Source organism: Pinus tabuliformis, chromosome 4_2 (genome assembly GCF_031772625.1).
Source record: "Pinus tabuliformis cultivar Carrire ecotype Pingquan chromosome 4_2, CPIR1, whole genome shotgun sequence".
Taxonomy (NCBI): domain Eukaryota; kingdom Viridiplantae; phylum Streptophyta; class Pinopsida; order Pinales; family Pinaceae; genus Pinus; species Pinus tabuliformis.
Window position 1 is genome coordinate 633,303,443 of NC_142304.1, and position 6,534 is coordinate 633,309,976.

Sequence of the window (6,534 nt, forward strand, 5' to 3'; positions counted from 1 at the left end):
AAAGTAAATAAGACCAGTGCTTGACGCATTGCCTCTTTAAGATATTCAAAGGCCTTAGTTGATTCTAGAGTCCAAGAAAATGCATATTTCTTTAGTAAGGTTGTTAGAGGTGCTGATATTTTATCATAGTTCTTAACAAATTTGCGATAATACCATGTCAACCTAAGGAATCCTTGAAGATGCTTTATGGATGTGGGGTTTTCCATTCCTTAATGGCTTTAATTTTTTTGGGGTCTACCTTAACACCTTCATGAGACATAATATGACATAAATATTCCACCTCCTATACTATAAAGAAACATTTGGAGTTTCTTGCATATAATTGCTTCTCCTCCAATAGTTTGAGCACTCTGTCAACATGTTGAACATGATCCTTCCAAGACTTGTTGTAGTTTAGTATCATCAAAGAATACTAGCACAAATTTTCTAGGGAAGGGTTTGAAATGAAATTCATCAAACCTTGAAATGTGGAAGGTGCATTAGTAAGGCCGAAAGGCATAACCAAAAATTCATAATTACCCTCATGAGTTCTAAATGTTATTTTTGGAATGTCTTCATTATTCATTCTAATTTGATTATACTGTGAACAAAGATCCATGTTGGTGAAGTAAATTTCTCCATGTAATTCATCCGACAGGAATGGAAAATTTATCTTGAATAGTGAGCTTGTTTAGCTCCTTATAATCCAAACACATACACCATGATCCATCCTTCTTGTGAACCAATACTACTAGAGAAGAGAATGAACTTTGACTAGGTTGAATGTTATGTAACCAAATCACAAAAGTGATAGATCAATGACTTCAAAATTAGCCTCTTCCAAGGGGAAACCTCCTTTACATCACATAATTGAACAATTATTGACTGATACAAATGACAAGACCTCATTTCTATATATAGGATTATAAGGGGCCACAATATAATTAAATTCTACATAACAATAATAATTTAAGGGATCAACAATAACAATAGTGGGCTTATATGGGGGCACAATAATACAATATGGGGACTACATATGAACATCAATAACAATAAGGGGATACACTAGTATTATAGGGACCTAACATGCCCCTCTCCTTCAAACAAGTTCTTTCCTCCATGCTTGATTTGTTTTGGATGCTTCTGTATAAAATTTTCATCTTCACATGTGGAATCTTCATTGGGTAAGTTCTTCCAATTGATGAGATACTATGAAATTTATCGATTTCGTAGTTGTCAGGTTATTGTTTCTTTGGTTGCTTCAGGTTCCAATATGATTTTTCCTTCCTCTTCAAGTTCTGGAAATATTGTTTGAACTGAGAGCTTGTCATCTATAACCTTCTTTAAGCATGAAACATGGAAAACTGGGTGCACCCTGGAAGATGCAAGAAGCTCCAATTTGTATGCCATAGTAACAATGTTTTGCAACACCTTGTAAGGACCATAGTAATTTGGCGATAATTTATTATCCTTCTTAGCTTGGTTGAGGGATATTTGTTTGTATGGTTGTATCTGTAAAAATATCTAGTTGCCTACATCGAAACTTATTTCATTGCGATGATTATCTTCTTGTTGTTGCATTCGATTCTATGCCAAAGTGAGGTTATCTTTTAAGAGTTGGAGAAATTTTTGTTGATGCTGGATGTGGTCTTCCACTACTTGAACGTTAGAATTTTCTTTTGAACATGATGTGATGGACCGTGGATGATATCCATAAAGTGCCATAAATGGGGTCATTTTTGCTGCAGTATGGAAGGAAGTGTTATACCACCATTTAGCAAGCGGTAACCACTTGAACCATTATGTTTTTTATCATATATAAAGCAACGAAGATATCCTTCCAAACATTTGTTCACTATCTCAGTTTACCCGTTAGATTCAGAATGATAAGATGAGCTATGAGCTAGTTGAGTACCTAAAAAGGAAAATAATTTCATCTAAAAATTTCCATTGAAAATTGGAGCTTTGACACTTACAATAATATTTGGGTTTCCATGTAGCTTTTGTATTGTTTCCATAAATGAAATAACAATTGTAATGGATTTAAATTGATGAGATAATGCACAAAATTGTGCATACTTGGTAAGTCTATCAACTACCACCATGATGACACTCTTTCATTCAACCTTGGGTAAACCTATGATAAAATCCATTAAGACCTCCTCCCAACATTGACTTGGAATGACTAAAGGTTGTAACAGACCCGGGGTCTTAATTGTCTCAACTTTGATTTGTTGTCAAACCAAACATTTCACGATAAACGTTTGAATATTAGATTTAAGGCCATCCGAAAAAAAAATCCTTCTTGTCCTTGGCCAAGTTTTTAAAAATCTTGAGTGCCCTCCTAAGGGAGAGGTGTGAAATTTCAAAGGAAACTTTTGTTTGAGTTGGGAATTCTTACATAGACATAAGTGATCTTTGTACCATAATGAATCATTTTTCCAGCTAAATGTATAAGATGTACTAGGATCTTGCTATAAATTTTGAATGAGTGCCCATAGCTCTTCGTTATTCTTCCATCATCACTTGCCTCGGTTATCCAATATGATAGTAACAATGTAAACTTTGAAACGGGAACTATAAACTCAAAACGCGAACTCTGGCCAAAAAACCCCAAAAAAACATCGAAAACAGTGCTAAAAACGAAAAGTGTTGATGCTGGAATAACACCTTTTTTTTCTTGGGTAAATTTTCAACATGTTTTAAAAATAGTGGTGAAAACCAATTTTTTGCACAAAAATTGTCCAAAAAACACTCTCAAAACGAAGAGTGTTGATTCTGGAAGAACACTTTTTTTTTTCGAATGTAAAATTTCAACATTTCGAAATAATGGCGTAAAATATTTTTTCATGACCCCGAAAAACATTAAATTTAAAAAAAAATAATGAAAACATAACATAAAATTAAAAATTAAAACATTGAAAAAACACAAAACAAAAAAAAAAAGTTTAAAAATATAACAAAACATAAATTAAGATATATAATAAAAACAAAACACAAAATAAAAATATAAAACTTAAAAAAAGTCAAATATATATATATATCGATCATAAAAATGTAAAAGAAAAAAAAAATTAATGGTAAAAATTAAAAAACTAAAAAAATTATAAATTATAAACAAATAAATAGTGAAAATAAAAAATAAAAAAATAACAAACCATCAAAAAATTGGCAAAAGAAAAAAAAAAAAAAAAAAACCGGAAAAGAAACAAAAAAACATTTAAAAAAACTAAGAATTAAGTAGGTAAAAATAGAAAAAAAAAATTAAGAAAAAACAAATTTTTTTTAAAAAAAACTAGATTTAAAAAAATAGAAAATTAACAAAAGTAAAAAATAAAAAAAGTTAAAAAAAAAATTATCTCACAAATCGAAAAAGAATTTGGAAAAAAAATAAAAAATATATATATATATATATATATATATATATATATATAATTAAGTAAGTAAAAACAGAGAAATTAAAAAAAAACATTAGCAAAAACTGGGAAAAAAAAGAAAAAGAATTTAAAAATAAACTTGTTTAAAAAAAAAAATAGAAAATTAACGAAAAGAAATTAAAAAGCTAGTGAAATTAATATTAAAAAAAAAAATGAAATTATAAAAAAGAAAACCGAAAGAATGCATATTTTTTATTAAAAAAAAAAATCTAATTATTTTTTATTAAACCTACTATTTTCATTTTAAAAAAGGAAAAAAAAAAATTAAATTCAAATTTTATTTTAAACAATCTTTTTTTAAAACATTTTTTTTTTAATTTTAAAATACAAATAATAAAAAAGGTTTTAATTTTTTTTCAAAAAAAAATTAATTTTTTAATTTCAAATTAAAAAACAAAAATTATTACAAAAAAAAAAAAAAAAATTAAAATTTAATTATTTTTTTTTTAACGGAATTTTTTTTAAAGCTAACCTTTTTATTTACAAAAAAATTAAAATTAAAATTAATTTTTTTTTAAACAAACTTTTTTTTTTTAATTAAAAAAATTATAATTTTTTTTAAACATTTTTTTTTTTAAATTTAAAAATAGAAATAGTTAACAAAAAATAAAAAAGATTAATTTTTTAATTTTCATATTTAATTAAAAAAATTATAAATTTTTTTAAACATTATAATTTTAAATAAACATTATAATTATAATTTTTTTAAACAAACTTTTTTTTTTAATTAAAAAAATTATAATTTTTTTTAATTTTCATATTTAAAAAAATTATTAAAAAAATATATATAATTTAAAAAAAAATTTAATGGAATTATTTATTTTTTATTAAAAAAAATTATATTTTTTGGGCCGCCGCCCCCCGACCGCCCGTGGTGGCGCGACCGTGGGCGGAGGTGCCTGCACTTTCACTAGCTGTCGGCACAGAAGCCTGCACCTGCACTTGAGGCAAGGTAGTCGATAAGGAAACTGATCCCGGGATCTGTTGTTGGGCAGTCTCAGCACTCCTAGGATTGTCTCCAGAAAAAACTGTGTGGGGTGAACTTCTAATTTGAGTTATCTGTGAAGGGTTCCGCTGCTGAAATCTTGCAAGAAGTGGATAAAAGACACCAAGTGCACCACCAGTTGATTCACTAGGAGGACGTGCATTTATTGCTGCAGGGACAGCAGCAACTACAGTTCTCACTGGCACTAACCGTACAGCACTCGTTTCCCCGAGAACCGATGAAACACCTTGTCTTCCAAAGGCACTTGAACCCTGTCCTTCTGCTTGTTGCACACTACCATGTTCTCCTTGCTCACCATTTGTACTAGGAGCTGGTGATGACCCTGATCTTATATGTATGTCGATGTTCCTTAGTACATCACCTAGAGTGACAGAACCTGCTGTCATCCTTGTACCTTGTTGGGTGGATCCAACAGGAATTGCGCCAAAACTTGAGCCAGGCACAAAAGGAAGGGGCTGAACCATTAAAGGGTTGGGACCAGAAGTAGAGACAAATACCACTGGCCCAGCATTTACTACTGCCTCAGCCAAGGACTGTCCCATACGCAATGTCATTGTGGTGCATCCAAGCTCTAACAACAATGCACCCAAATTCTGCATCATAATTCCATTTCGCATGGCAGCAGCCTGAATCTCACTGCGCGCCAATGCATCAGTTACAGTTGCTTCACCTTCCAGCTGCGTGGCAAGTTGATCAAGTGAAGCTCCAGCCTGCTGAGTCAATAACTGTTGTGTGGATCGAATGACTGCTCCCAACACTGCTGGTGTTGGCAAACCTCCAGCAGCTGATTGTAAACCCATTGATCTGAAACCCTCTGCTTCCTTGCTTTCTAAGGTTCTAGTTTGTGATTGATTATCGAAACTGTTTAGTGCAAATTCATTCCTCATACGATTTAAATAATGGGACAATGTTGTCAATGAATCGGGGATAACCGTGGCTTGCTGAAAAGGCCTTAGCAATGGTGCTGCGGGGAAATGAAATGAAACATGACCAGGATGAACCTGAACATCTGAGATATGATCAGCCTGTGGTTGATTGGTATCTGATCTACTACCATCATTTCCTGCGCTTTCTTGCCCTTGCAAACCAGTTCCTTGAGCAATAGTACTTGACCCATTGCCAATGCTAGCATTTACAGGTACTAGACTACCAATGCCAACAGAATTCAACACTGCCAAAACAATCCTGTTTAAATCTGGAATACCCCCATCACCTTGATCTGGAATGTTAAAGGTCCCAAGCAACACACTGTGGGACACTTGCCCACTCCTGTTTCGAGTATCACCTGCAATAGGAACAGCTCCTTGAGACTCAGAATGGCCATCACTAGCAATTCCTGCCATAAATGAAGGTGGCTGTTGAAGGGACTGTCGAACCACCAAATGTAGTGTGTGTCCATCCTCGACATGATACACTGATAAAAGCTGGTCATCCTTTAACACCTTTCCCTGACAAATAAGTCACTGCTGGTCTGAAAGCACCCCAGTAACAGTTGCAATTTGTTCTTTCAATGCTCGAACAGGCATACATTTATCGACTCTTAAAGTGTACGTCTGTGAATCCAGTGTTTTAACCTTTATCTCAACAGTTGCATCTAAAAATTCACCTTGATCTCTTTCAGCAATTATGATTTCATCTACATTGTTGTCTGCCATGCTGTACTGCCTCTTGATTCCTGGCAGTGGCAGAAAAGGAGAGGGAAAAATCCCTTAATTTTGCAGGAAAAGAACTGCGAAACCTTAACGATCCCCGCAGAAAGGGGAGTGTTAGGGGTGGAAATGATAAAGGGAAAAATGGGTACGCGAGCAAAAACTAAAATCTCTTCATTAGATGGAAGATTTCCATTTCCATTAACATTGTCTGCTTCATCCTGAGGCTTTTGAGCTCCTACTTCTTTCTCTTATGTTGAATGTTGTTCCTCATTTGAGATTCTGGTCTGTGTCTCTCCATCTTGATTATATGCTTGACTGCCTGAACTTGAGGCTCTAGGTTGTTCCTCAGTAGCATTTTGAGATACTGGAGCCTCAGATTCATTGCCTAGGACTTGAGACGCAACAGGCATCATCTGTTGCAACAGTCCTGAAACATCTCTGCTAGATTTCGACTTCTTTC

At 32.9% G+C, this 6,534-nt stretch overlaps 1 pseudogene; it reads right to left on the reverse strand.

Annotated features, from left to right (window-relative positions):
• Positions 1-4,253: 4,253 nt before the first annotated feature.
• Positions 4,254-6,237, reverse strand: LOC149170949 (ubiquitin-like domain-containing protein CIP73; annotated as a pseudogene).
• Positions 6,238-6,534: the final 297 nt, after the last annotated feature.